The 14,016-nt window shown below is 42.1% G+C and overlaps 1 pseudogene; it reads right to left on the bottom strand.

The window, feature by feature from the left end:
* Positions 1–13,650: 13,650 nt before the first annotated feature.
* On the bottom strand, positions 13,651–13,768 carry LOC126163664 (5S ribosomal RNA; annotated as a pseudogene).
* Between the last annotated feature and the right edge of the window lie 248 nt (positions 13,769–14,016).

The raw sequence follows: 14,016 nt of genomic DNA, 5'->3' as shown, positions 1-14,016 counted from the left end.
GTATAGAACGAATAGGGGTGTTCACAGGTGACAGCGATTGATACATGACTGAGAGAAGGGTGTGGTACCAGAATATTCTGATTGGAATTTTCATACCAGAAATTGGTTGAGTTGCTGAAGTTCCCAGTTTACACGTGTTACCTGTCGAAGATCCCGGTTTGGAAGGGATAGCTGATGAAGGTTCTGGTTTTGAGCTAATAGAGCTGGAGTTCCTTGAATTGTTTAGCAACAATAAAATCCAAATCAGTGAACACATTTGGGTTCGAGAGCCAAAGACCTGTGCAAGTAAACGCAAATTGCGCTAGATCCATTCTACTGATAGAAGAGTTGGCAGTGTTCACAAATCCAGCAACATCTTTTTGGGACATTTTCAATGTCTGGCTTTTTCTCATCAACACACTGCAGATTTAATTGTATGCTGTTTTAAATGATCGCATTATTGCTCTAGCTAACGGCTGCAAATTGCTTTTTGTGTGAGGGGGCAAGCTGATCGTGTGTATATGACGTTATCGTGCGTACAAAATTACGTCTAGATCTTTGCGGCTTGTGTGGCCATTCAGTACGAGAAGCACTGGTTCAATTTTAGTCCTTTTGACAAACGACATTAACCACTTCAGAAATGTTTAGGCAGATACCCAACCACTCTCATCAGCTTTCCTTTTTCAACACTTCGCCTATTCTCGATTTGTTGGAGAAGACAAAAAGTGGAGGAACAAAAATAACTCCAGCAGCATTTATGTGTAGGAGGATGGTCGCTTTCCTTCCTTTCTCTCCTGAAATGATGTTGATCACTTGCCCCCCACCTTTGTTATATGACCTCCTATCTTTTGCATGAACTACTAAAACTCCAGTTTCGTCGCAGTTATGAATTCTACTAACAGAGAAACTGTATTTCGAAATCAGCTCTTCGTATTTCGTAAAGAGGAGCTCAGCTTGATGTCTGTTAAAGCCCAAAGGTCTCTGAAGGCTATTAGATTCAAGAGATCTAAGGAACAGTTCAGGTTACTGTGCCATAAAGTCATAACAAATCTGCTTATCAGGAGTTTTTTTCTTTGCTGAACTGATGAGGTACTTTTAAATGCTCAATCGGCGCAAATGCTAACCTCAAAAATTCTTTTCTGCTAAGTGGCATGAACCTGCTGTCTAAATCTTTCATGTTCAGAAGTAACTGTGTTTCCATATAATCGTTGAATGCCTTCTTGAATCTACCCATCCGAAGAGTTAGATCCACAGATGCACCTGTTCTAATTACTTTTGTTCGATCACCTAACGTGCTCCACGGGACAAAGAACTCAGCTGCCTGCCTTGCTGCCATTGTCTCCGATATTATTTCATTTATTGCCATTCTCATATTCTTTTCAGTTCATTTCTCTTTAATTTTTCCCTTATTCTGAGCCATTTCACTCTGAAAACTAAAGATAAATAGTTATTATTATTTTTGCCCTGACTTTCTGTCTGCTCAGCAAGACAACTGGCTGGCCAATACGATACAACAATCACGCAATAAAATCGATACCGATTGCATATTGTTTAACATACGACATCTTCGAAGTTATACGGCTACAGTACCCTTAAACAATACAGTTAAAATAACTTTAAAAATAAATTCAATTACTCTCGTTTTACACGTGTACAACAATCCTGAAACTAGCTTCTTCCACGCTTCTCTCACACAAACATCATTAAACGCTCACAACTCTCAAATTGTTGATGCAGGACAACATACCCAGCGAATTAGGAGTGGGATCATGGCGTCTTTCAGCTCGCCCTTTGTATGTGCTGCCACCTAGTACTAGAAACGAGATCTAGCGATGGTGGGTGTTGTAAGCTGGTCGGTACTATATGACACTCCCCTGTTCATTTTTATGTCGGTTATTGGTTCGACTTTTAGCTAATTTCTATATCTTAATTTTATCCAGTTTTTTCATAATTTCAGCAGTCTCATTTCTCAGTTTTCATTGTGAGCGAAACTGCAGGAACTGCCACAGTTTTACAGAATATAATTTCTGCTTCTAGCCTCGCCTTTTTTTAAAAGTTCTGTTTACAATGTCACACATACACTAATTGATCAAAAGTGTCTGGACACCTTCGCCTTTATTACGTCCTGAACTCTTGTGGGGACATTTTCAACGAGGTGCCTGAATGTCTGTGTAGGAATGGCAGCCCATTCTTCCCCGGGGGTCGAAACCAGAGAAAGTAATGATATTGGATGCAGCGGGCTGGAGCGGAGTCGACTTTCTAACGTATCCATTGGGTTCAGATGGGGACTCTGGACAAGTGGAGGAGGAGGAAATTAGTGTTTAACGTCCCTTCGACAACGAGGTCATTCGAGACGGAGCACAAGCTCGGATTAGGGAAGGATTGGGAAGGAAATCAGCTGTGCTCTTTCATAGGAACCATCCTGGCATTTGACTGAAACGATTTAGGGAAATCAAAGAAAACCAAAATCAGGATGGCCAGAGACGGGTTTGAACCGTCGTCCTCCCGAACGCGAGTCCAATGTGCAAACCACTGCGCCACCTCGCTCGGTGGACTCTGGACAAGCCAGACCATTTCAGGAATGCTACTGTCGACAAACCATTGCCTCAAAGCTGATTGACAGCAGGATGCATTTTTTTTGTTACGATTTTAGGGCGCAAAATTGCTAGGGTCATAAACGCCATACTGTGGCTTTGGGAAGGGTAAAAAATAGAATGTGAGATCAGCAGCAATGGGAGCGAAACTCAAGAAGGAGAGAAACTAAAAACGGAAGGAAACCCTAAAAAACTACTATTGAAAGGGGGGTTATATTCCCCAAAAAGGAGCTTCAAATGACCGATGTCATCTCACTGACACCGATAAACTCAAGGACGCAATTGGCTGAGCGCGTGTCATCTGCTAAAAGGGAAAATATATTAGGCGACAACTGTAAACAGGCGCGTAGCGGATTAAAATAGGGACACTGAAGTAAATGGTGGATTACTGTCCCCGGTTGATAGCATTGAGGACAAAGCGGGGGAGGATCTCCACTTAAAAGACGTTGATAGCGAAAAAGACACTGCCCTATCCGGAGTCTAGATAAAATTACCTCCTGTCGACGAGGACCAAGCACAGGGAAGAGGTTTTACGTCCTGTAATTTACTATCGGGAAATTTAGATCAATGTGTGTGCCATAAAAGAGTAACACAAAGATATGAAACGCTCAGTAGATCAGTAAAGGGAACCATGCGAACAGCGGGCTGAGGAAGAGAGACTGCCGCCTTGGTCGCTATATCGGCTGCCTCGTTTCCGCGGGTACCAACGTGCCCTGGGATCCAGAGGAATGCCACAGAGACGTCCCCCCCCCCCCCCCCAAGTGGAGCAATTGGAAGCTGTCCTGAATCCGGTGCAACAAAGGGTGGACGGTATAAAGAGCTTGGAAGCTGAGGAGAGAGCGAATCCGAGCATATAATATACTGTAGCTGCTTACGGAGACGGATGGATTGGACGGCCTGAAGAACAGCGTAAAGCTCCGCAGTAAAAACCGAACACTGGTCGGGAAGGCGAAATCTAACAGGGATATCGCCAACAACACCAAATGTGGTGTTTGAGCCATCAGTGTAAATAAATGTGGCATCATCCACTTGTGCACATAGAGCAGCAAATGCCCGACGATAAACCGTAGAGGGGGGTGGGGCGGGGTACTATCCTTGGGAAGCTGACAAAGAGCACAGAGAAGGCAGGTCGGGGACGAAGCCAACGAGGCGCCGTACCCCCATTTGTCAAGAAAGTTTTAGGAAAGTGGAAGGAAAGAGAACGTAACAGTTGACGGAAGCGGACTCCCAGTGGTAGTAGAGAGGAAGGTCGGCCTGCATACACTAAATCCAAGGAGGTGTCGAAAAATAGGGCACGGGTCAGATGGGCAGGCATGGAAGACACATGACTAAAGTAACGACTCAGTAGGACAGCACGCCGATTGGACAGCAGAGGTTCAGCAGTCTAACCATAGAAGCTCTCCACGGGGCTGCTATAAAAAGCTTCAGATGCTAAACGCAGCCCACGGTGGTGGACAGAGTCGAGGCGCCGAAGAATAGACGGCTGTGCAGAGGAGTAAACTACGCTTCCATAGTCCAATTTCGAGCGCACTAAGACGTGATATAGGTGGAGGAGGACCACTCGGTCCGCTCCCCAGGAGGCACCACTCAGAACACGGAGGGTGCTGAGTGATTGCAGACAGCGAGCCGAAAGATATGAAACGGTGGAAGACAGCACAGTTTTCTGTCAAACAGAAGTCCTAAGAATTTGGCGACGTGGGCGAATGGAAGGGCGACAGGGCCGAGGTGTAGGGAAGGCGGAGGAAACCCCGTACGTCGCCAAAAATTTACACAGACGATCTTATTGGGATAAAAGCGGAAGCCGGTTTCGATGCACCATGAGACAGCCTTGAAGACGTCGTTCAAGAAGGCTGGTCCGTTGAGAGATATAGTAGATTGTAAAATCGTCGACAAAGAGGGAGCCCGAGACATCGGGAAGGAGATAATCCATAACTGGATTTACGGCGACGGCAAGCAGTACAACACTCAGCATGGAGCCCTAGGGCACCCCATTTTCTTGGTAGAAAGTACGGAAGAGAGTGGTGTGCACCAGCACCGTAAATGTGCGCTCTGTCACAAATTCACGAATAAAAGGGGTAGCCGACCTCGAAAGGCTCAAGACAACAGTGTGCGGAGGATGCCGGTCCTCCAACAGGTATCATATGCTCTCTCCAGATAAAAAAAAATATCGCTACCATTTGGCGTTTCCTGAGAAAATTGTTCGTGATTCAAGTTGAAAGAGCAACAACTGCAGAACGATGCTTCTGGAAACTGCAATGGGCAGGTGTTAAAAGGTTTCGGGACTCCAGCCACCAGCCTAAACGGCAATTCACCATATGCTCCAAAACCTTACACACACTGCTCGTGAGAGATATGGGGCGATAGCTAGAACGGAGATGTTTGTCCTTTCCAGATTTTGGAACAGGAATGACGATAGCTTCCCTCCATCTTTTGGGAAAGGTGCTGTCGATCCAAATTCGATTTCAAAGCCAAAGGAGGTAACGCAGATTACGGTACGATAAACACAGCAACATTTGGACGTGGATGCCATCCGGTCCTGGGGCGGAAGAGCGAGAGGGAGAGAGTGCGTGTTGGAGGTCCCGCATAGAGAAAACAATATTATAGCTTTCGTGACTTTGAGAGGAGAAAGCAGGAGGTCGCACTTTCACTGCTCGTTTCTTTGGAAGAAAGGCTGACGGGTAATTTTAAGAGCTCGAAATCTCAGCAAAGTGTTGACCCAATGAGTTAGAAATTGCGACTGGGTCCACTAAGGTGTCATGCGCTGCAGTGAGCCCAGAGATCGGGGAGAAACTAGACATGCCGGATAACCGTCGAATACGACTCCAAACTACAGATGAGGGAGTGAAGGAATTAAAGGAGCTGGTAAAGAAGTCCCAGCTTGCCTTCTTGCTATCGCAGATGATGCGACGGCATTGCGCACGTAATTGCTTATAGAGGATACAATTGGCCAATGTAGCATGGTGGTGGAAAACGCGAAGAGCACGTCTCCGCTCGCGTATTGCGTCACGGCACGTCTCGTTCGATTAAGGAACTGGGGGGCGCCGAGGCAAAGGGGGGGGGGGGGGCACGAGGTATGGAACGTTACGCGGCTGTAAGAATGACTTCCGTGACGTGAGTGACCTGATCGTCGATGCTAGGAAAGTGACGGTCATCGAATGTCTCTAGAGAGGAGAAAAGTGTCCAATCGGTTTGTGAAAACTTCCAGTGTTTTGGGTGCATACATAGCAGTTGTGGCTGTAATCGAATGACACATGGAAAATGGTCACTCGAGTGTGTATCAGCAAGAGCGAACCATTCAAAGCGCCTAGCTAGCTGAACAGTACCGACTGAAAGATCCAAATGAAAGAAGTCTGACGTGGAGGCAGACAAAAATGTAGGTTTCGCTATGTTGAGGCAAACAAGATCCGCACAAGGACGCGGAGATCCCCAAGGCTGGTGGTGGGCATTGAAGCCTCCAACCAGCAAATGAGGGGGGGGGGGGGGAGGGGGGTTGGTAGCGACCAAGAAGATGAAGGAGATCAGTTGCTGCCATTGGTGTGGACGATGGAATTTATGTGGTACAAAGGGAGAAGGTGTATCCAGAAAGGGAAAGACGTACAGCGACAGCTTAGAAGGAACTGTTTAAGAGGATTGTGCGATAATGGACAGTATCATGGAGAAGAATCATAGGTCCCCCATGTGCCAGAGTGCCATCAACAGAGGGGAGATCAAACCGGACCAATTGGAAATGAGGGAAGACAAAGCGATCATGGGGATGTAACTTTGTTTCCTGAAGACATAAGACGACTGGGGAATAGGATCGTAAGAGGATCGACGATTCGTCCCGATTGGAGCGAATTCCGCGGATATTCCAATGGATAATTATAATGTTGATACCAAACAATCAGCATTCCGAACTTCTCATCTACTGTACGCAGTGCACAATCTTCTAGAATGTGTTTATGTCCTTCCGCATTAGGTTTTTTTTTTTTCAAGTGCAAGAAAGGGACAAAACCTTAACCACGAAAGACAACTCTATACCGTAAGCCGTCTCAGTCATACTTCACTGCTGACCACTACACATGATGGCACCTAAAATTCTCGAGGTATTCACCAAATGATAACCCTCCTGAGTGATCCATCCTGCTGTTACTGCGTCTCAAATGACAACAAGATATTTTATGACTCCTTTTATATTTGCGGGTCTGCCTTTCGCGACATCTAGCGGCCAATTCAGCATTTCATAGGGGCGTCATGACACTTTTGATCTCATAGTGTTTGCTGGAATTTTGAAAGTATTTTAATCTATATGTTGATCTTCTAGATGAATTATTTCATTTCCAAGATAATTAAAATTTATACTTGCTGTGTTATCCTCTCACAAATGAAAATACCTTATTGGAACAACTCCTCTAAATGTGATTATTTTTCTTTTATCAGTAGAGATTTTCATACTGTATTATTGGCATTGTAAAGCTCTGCTTGTGGACATCAATTGGAAGTTTATGTTCATCATCACGCATAATTAATTAATCATCAACGAATAAAAAAGTGTTTCTTTGTGTTTCGTGGGCTATTTTTTAAGCAGGATAATAAACAAAGTTCATTTTCTGAACAGGCTGTCAATATTTAAATTAGAAAAGGCAAACGGCAGGCCACACTCTTCTCTAACCTAAGATTTTATTTTAATTTTATCAGATATTTATGAGACAGTTTTGATCTTTATTGTTGCATTTTTTGTATATCGTGAGTGTGATGTATACAGAGTGGTCCATCTGAAGTTTCGGATGAGATAATCTCGAAAACTATACATTAGTGGGTAAGACAAGTTCGTAAGCTCATAGGGGGACATCAAATGATACTACACGTGACCCCCAGCCCCTGCCCCCTTAGGTGGGGCGAGGGCAACTTTTAAATCTTAAATGGAAACCCCATTTTTTATTGAAGATTAGGATTCTCCATCAAAAAGTAATCAAGTTTTGTATGAAACATTTTTTTAAACTATTGACAGATGGCGCTGAAATCGAGAAAAATTAAAATTGGGGAACGATTTTTTAGAATGATCCGAGGAGAACACATCAAATCGATACAAAATGTGCTCCAATTCTTTCATTACTCCAAATTAAGCTATTATTTAACAACATGTATCCCACCTGCCACAGTTTTTGATAGAGGGAGGCGGAATGGTATTAAAATCTCGTTAGGGAAGTCTTCAGAACTGTATTACTCACCCGACTGTGGCACTACCGTGGCCAAACTGCGAACTATGGCTCAGTATAAAGGTTATTGCATTCGCATTCTCATCCGTAACTTCAGATGGACCACCCTGTATATCTTGACTACGATGTGAGCCCCACAATAAATGGTTTATACGAGTATGACCAAACAAAAAAACCTCATCAATGAGATCTGACTGGAAAAAGAAAACAACACTGAATTGTAAATGATGACTTGGTTACAATATTCAGAGAGAATTTTCAGGTGAAAAATGGGTAAAATTTACCTAAGGACCCAAAGTATATGAGAAATTTAATTCTTCTCTAAAAATATTCTTATAATATTTTGAATCCAGTTTTTCTCTACAAGAGGACAGTGAGATTTAGAGTGTAAGGCGAAAAAAGGGGTGACTAACATTTGGGATCAATGTGCGTTTTACTGGGAAGAATGCTTTATGTAATTAAAAGTACTAGCTCTAATAAAGATTTGAAATGCATTACAAGCAGTACTGCAAAAACCTTCAGCGTGTCAGCAACAAGGTAGAAACCATGTACTATGCACAAAAAATTCAAATTTCCCAGGACGAACAAAAGCATTTTGGAGCATTGTTGGACATGTGAAGAATAAATTCGACATGGAAAATGATACGGAACTCCCAAAAGACCGTAGCAACGAGACAGATGTTATGAAATTCAAAGCGTCAATGTTTTGAATTTCATATCATATGTCTCATTGCTACGATCATTGTCCAATTTATTCTTTTCGTGCCCTATTTCCTAAGAGTAGTTGATTCAGTATAATTTGCCTTGTCCAATTTATTATTTTCATGCCCTACTTCCTAAGAGTAGCTGAAAACATGAGTACAAAAATTGTCCTTCGAAAGTAGATACAATAATCTTCCTTCGAAAACAGATACAATAATCTTATTTAGACAGACAACGTAGGCTCCTCCACTAGACATCAGTTTTGCCAACTCATCAGATAGAGCGAACACAGAAATCATTAGGTCACAAATAAGCAGTAACTTTTCTGGCTAGATGGTATATCATTGTCAGTCAAAGTACTAAAGTTTTCTGGTTACATGGTCGCGCCATCCTTGAGCTACCTGCGTAACCAGACGATGAGTCAAGGTATATTTCGTGAAAGACTGAAGTATGCAGCAGAAACAGCAACATAAAAAAGTGGAGATAAACAACTGACCTCTAATTATACACCGATGTCCCTCCTCCTCGTATTCTCAAAAGTGTTTGAGAAATTAGCTTAAAACAGAATGCTGTACCATCTTCCTGGTGACTTTTTAACAGCTTAGTTTGACTTCTGTAAAGGCTTCACTATTGAGAGAGCAATATATGATGTCTCGAACTCAAATCCAGTAGAACTTTGCAGGGAAAACTGAAATAGAATAGCATCAAAAGTCTTCCCTTACATAGATGGAGCCATATCTTAAAGATATAAAACAGAGGATTATATTAGCAAATGAAACGACAGGAATGAGGTTAAATTGTGAGCGGGGAAGCATCAAATACGGTGTGTTGCAAGGCTTCGTTCTTCGCCCACTTCTCTTCCTGGCCTCTGTGAACGATTCATCTGGGATATTGGAGGACTCTTCGAAAGTTTTAATGTTTGTTGATAACATGACTGTTTTGATAAAGAGCTCAAAACACATCCATATCAGACACAGCCAGGGGAAGAGCGGAACAAGCTTACTACTGGTTCACAGCCCACAGCTTCAACTTACAGTTTAAACTTACGAAAACCTATGTTATGCAATTCCACACGAGTAAAATTTATTTACTAGGACAAGAAGTAAAGATCAAAGGTTAGTTGTGAATTTCTGTGGCATCCAGGGTGATAACAAACTTAAGTGGCACCAGAGAATTGAGAAAAATCTCTCACTGTAATGATTTTCAGTCAGTATTGCTACCATACTTTTACTCATTTCTGTCCTATGGCATAAACTTCTCGGGCATTGCAACTTAGGTGAAAACGTTATGTATTCCACAGAAGCATGCATTAAGAACATTGTGTGCTGTTGATAACCAGAAATCTTGCAGAAGCGTCTTCAGGGGCCTACGGATTTTTACACTTACATGCCAGTACGTAATGGTACCTTGTTTGATAATAGCAAGAGTAAACTCAGGATATACTAAACAATTCAAAACCACAATACCAGAAGCAGACATAATTTCCAAGTATACTATGCACTCGTTTCTAAGGTTCAGAACTGAGTTTTCTATTATGGCGCAAACGTTTATAAGAGACTGCCAGTCGACATTGGGCGGGAAATGGAAAATCCTCATTTAATTACAAACAAAGTCAAAGCCACTTTTTCTACAATGCATCGAATAATTCGAGTTAAGTATGTAAACTACACGTAACTCTAATATTTATGTTAAACAGATGCTCTTTGCCAGCATGAAGACAGCTGATAGTGGTTAGTGTTAAGCTACATAAATGTTTTGTTCAGGGGTATGACAGGGACGATCATTAGAAGCAAAACGTTCAAGTAAACATGGACTCTAAAATGCATACGTTAAGAAATATGAGCACATATTCATCTTCGATACTGTCAAACAGATCTCTTCTGCTGCAAGCTCTTTGCTTTCCATATTTCGAGACGTGGTAGGATGGACCAAAACAGGGGAAAAAAAGTCCAGTAAACATGGGCTCTGAAGTGTGAACCTTAAGAGCTATGAGCACTTGTTAATCTTCTCTGCTGTGAAACACATCCCTTACACTGATAAAGTGGTCATAGCTCATGTTATTGTAATAATTTATTTACTTCTGAATACAGCAAAGATTTATTTGCCACTGACACACCAGGGGTGAGATTAATATGGAAAACAAAGAGCTTGCAGCAAAAGAGATTTGTTGCACAGCATCGAATATGAACCAGTGCTCTTAGTTCTTAAGGTGTGCATTTTAAGGCCATGTTTACTAGAACTGTTTCTTTCGAACAATGCTGCATTAACCACGTAGCAAGAGTTAGCAAGTGCTAAGGGCTCCGCGCACTGGGGGGAAAGATCTGTCAAGTTACATACGGATGGTATTCTACCAACCGTCCAACTGAAAGACTCTGGTATCTAAACCTACAGCGAGTAGTAACAATTTTAGCTCATTTGCAAAAGTAAGCGCTGCCCACGCCATACACTGTAGCAGGAGCTGACAACGCCGCTAAACTTACACGGGTTCTCTGAAGTTGCAGAGCTAGTCGTAAAATATCGATCAATTACGACTGATTACCAATAAGAAAGTAATTCATAGATACAGTATTTATTTTTGTAAGTTTAATATTACAGTTGTTCATTCCCTTTACAGTGCATTTATTTTTCTTTCAGTAGTTTTGGCACGAGCAGTCTAGAGTGAAGGTTGTTTTCTTGTTATTGGAATGTTCTTGTACAAGGTGCTGTAAAATCGCGCTTCTAGCGGTTTGTGTCGTTTCTTTGCCGGAGTTGTGAACCAATAGGATATAATACCACTGTTTAACAACAGCAGAAGATATTAAAAGAATGAAACATAATTTTCTATACTGATTGTGAAATTTGTTAATAGGAAAACGGGAAGCACTGACAAAAAAAGTAAGCTTATTTGTTTCGTTTATATGCGCTATAAAAGTAAAAAAATGTAGGTTCTATGTGCAGTGTATATAACAATCTAGATATCCATCATCGGAGTTCGATCTAATAATAAAATGGTATCGTTATTGGTCATTTACTTCTGAATAAAGTAAAGATTTACTTGCCACTGAGACTCCAAGGGTGGGATTAACCGCTTGAAATTACTCTTGCAGTGGTGTGCGATTGAAGAGGTTTCACGCCGTGTAGCCATCTACACTAGTGGACCCTCATTTATAAAAATGTGACCAAAATAATGTCTCGTGAAACATGAAACGATATGCAGTTACGTGGCACAATGGCTAAGGCTCTAGAATTGTAAACTAAAGGTCGTGTTTTCCGCACTTACACAACAGTAATTTTTTAATATCCTTATCAAAATGATTGGTGTTTGTTTCTATTCGTTTAATTCGGTTTTAAATGCAATTTCTTACTTAAATGTATTTTGTGATCCTTGGATGCTTCATTTCAATCATTGTATTAAATTTACTATTTTGCCGGAGTTGTGGACTAATAGAACACAATACTACTGTTTAACAACAGCAGAAGAGATTAAGAGAATTAAATATAATTTTCTCTGGTGATTACGAAATTTCCTGTCAGGAAAACGAGAAGCACCGAAGAATAAAGTAAGCACTTTGGTTTTGTTTATATGAGCTACAAACATTCTATGTGCAACGTATACAACGATGTACGTATCCACTATCGGTGTCTGATCTAGTGATATCGTTATAAGTCACTTACTTCCGAATACAGTAAAGATTTATTTGCCGCCGAGACACCAGGCGTGGGAGTTACTTTCTCAAACTGCCAGGTTTCACACTGTGTAGCTATCCACCCTGGCCGGCCGGTGTGGCCGAACGGTTCTAGGCGCTTCAGTCTGGAACCGCGCGACCGCTACGGTCGCAGGTTCGAATCCTGCCTCGGGCATGGATGTGTGTGATGTCCTTGGGTTAGTTAGTGTCGAAAATAATTCCTCGTGAGACATTAAACCACGAGATGGGTTTACGCAGTACCCCTGAAGCATAACGGCTAAGGCTCTAGGCTCGTAGCAGTACCCCTGCAGCATAACGGCTAAGGCTCTAGGCTCGTAAGCTAACGGTCATGTGTTCAATACTTAAACGGCAATTTTTCTAAAATCCTTGTCAAAATGACTGTGGTCTTTATTCGTATTTTTTTTAAAAATTTGAGTTAAGTATAACTCTCTTCTTAAATTTAATTTCTGGTCCTTGAATGCCATATTTGAATCAATGTATTTAACTTTATTAGATTGCACAAATTTAAGGAAGAAAATTTGTATAAGAAAATATGTTTGCAGTAAGGTAAAATTTTTATTTTCTCAAGAAAAGAATTTATATTTTAAATGTTTGTACGACGATAACCACCCAAAGAATATTTACTTATAGTTTTGGGACCAAAATAATGTGCTGTTATATTTTATATTCTAAATTTTGAGGCCCAAAGCAAACCAGGGCCCATCCTTAACATTTGCTAGGGGCCCGAGCTGGTTTAATCCGGCATTGCCTTAGGGCTTCGAATGATCATTTCTGTCATATCTTTAAATGTTGATTATTCCTCCTGGGACACCCTATATGTGCAGGATGGTACACCTGCCGCTATCGTTATCGTTTTGTGAGACCCGTAATTCTACATCTGGCCTTCAATATTTTCATATTCTCTCGATCGCTGCGCGCCAGTTATTACTCCTACAGAAAAAACAGAACAGGACCTTTGTGTAGGAAACTTAATATAGTTCAACTTTGTACTGGGATACGTATTCACAGGAGGCCACGGTTTTCGAGTTATTCAAGAAAACGTACATAAGTGACCTTCAAACTCACCTCCACCTCACCCTCATCCCTCACCAGTCAGGATGCCTAGTATGTTGTTCGTGGCACTCCATCTTACCAATACTCAAAGATTTCCGACTACATAAACTATTCCCGATCTTCGACATTTTTTGGTCTCTGTTGCTGGGGCTATTACGCCACCAGAACAGACACCTACTTATTCAGTATTATTCATTTAAACGTGCCCGTATGGATAATGAAAGAAAATCTCCGTCCGGACAGGCCTTGGAATGCCCAACGGGTCCGACCGGCCGCCATGTCATCCTCAGACAACAGGCGACACTGGATGCGGATACGGAGGGGCATATGGTCAGCACACCGCCTTCCCGACCGTATGTCAGTTTCCGAGACCGGAGCCGCTACTTCTCAATCAAGTAGCTCCTCAGTTTGCCTCTCAAGGGCTGAGTGCATTCCGCTTGCCAACAGCGCTCGGCAGACCCGATGGTCACCCATCCAAGTGCTGACCCAGCTCGACAGCGCTTAACTACGATGATCTGACGGGAACCGGTGTTACCACTGCGGCAAGGCCGTTGGCTATGATTGAAAAACGACATTCGTAAACATAAGTCTACGCTAATTATGTTGACAGCTCGATCCAAATAATTCATGCAAGCAGTAATTTCGTAGTCAAAATGCCTGACGAATACAACGACGTAACTGTTTAGTTTATACTGCTAAAATTCACAAAACTGTCGGGTAAAATTTACACAGACATCAGTTTGTAAGTGCTCGACTAAGCCGTTGGCATAGGATGATCAGTAGATAACGACCCTAATTAGTCAA

Source organism: Schistocerca cancellata, chromosome 2 (assembly GCF_023864275.1).
Source record: "Schistocerca cancellata isolate TAMUIC-IGC-003103 chromosome 2, iqSchCanc2.1, whole genome shotgun sequence".
Lineage (NCBI taxonomy): Eukaryota > Metazoa > Arthropoda > Insecta > Orthoptera > Acrididae > Schistocerca > Schistocerca cancellata.
The sequence above is the reverse complement of the archived record's forward strand: the minus strand, read 5'-3'. Positions and strand labels throughout refer to the sequence as shown.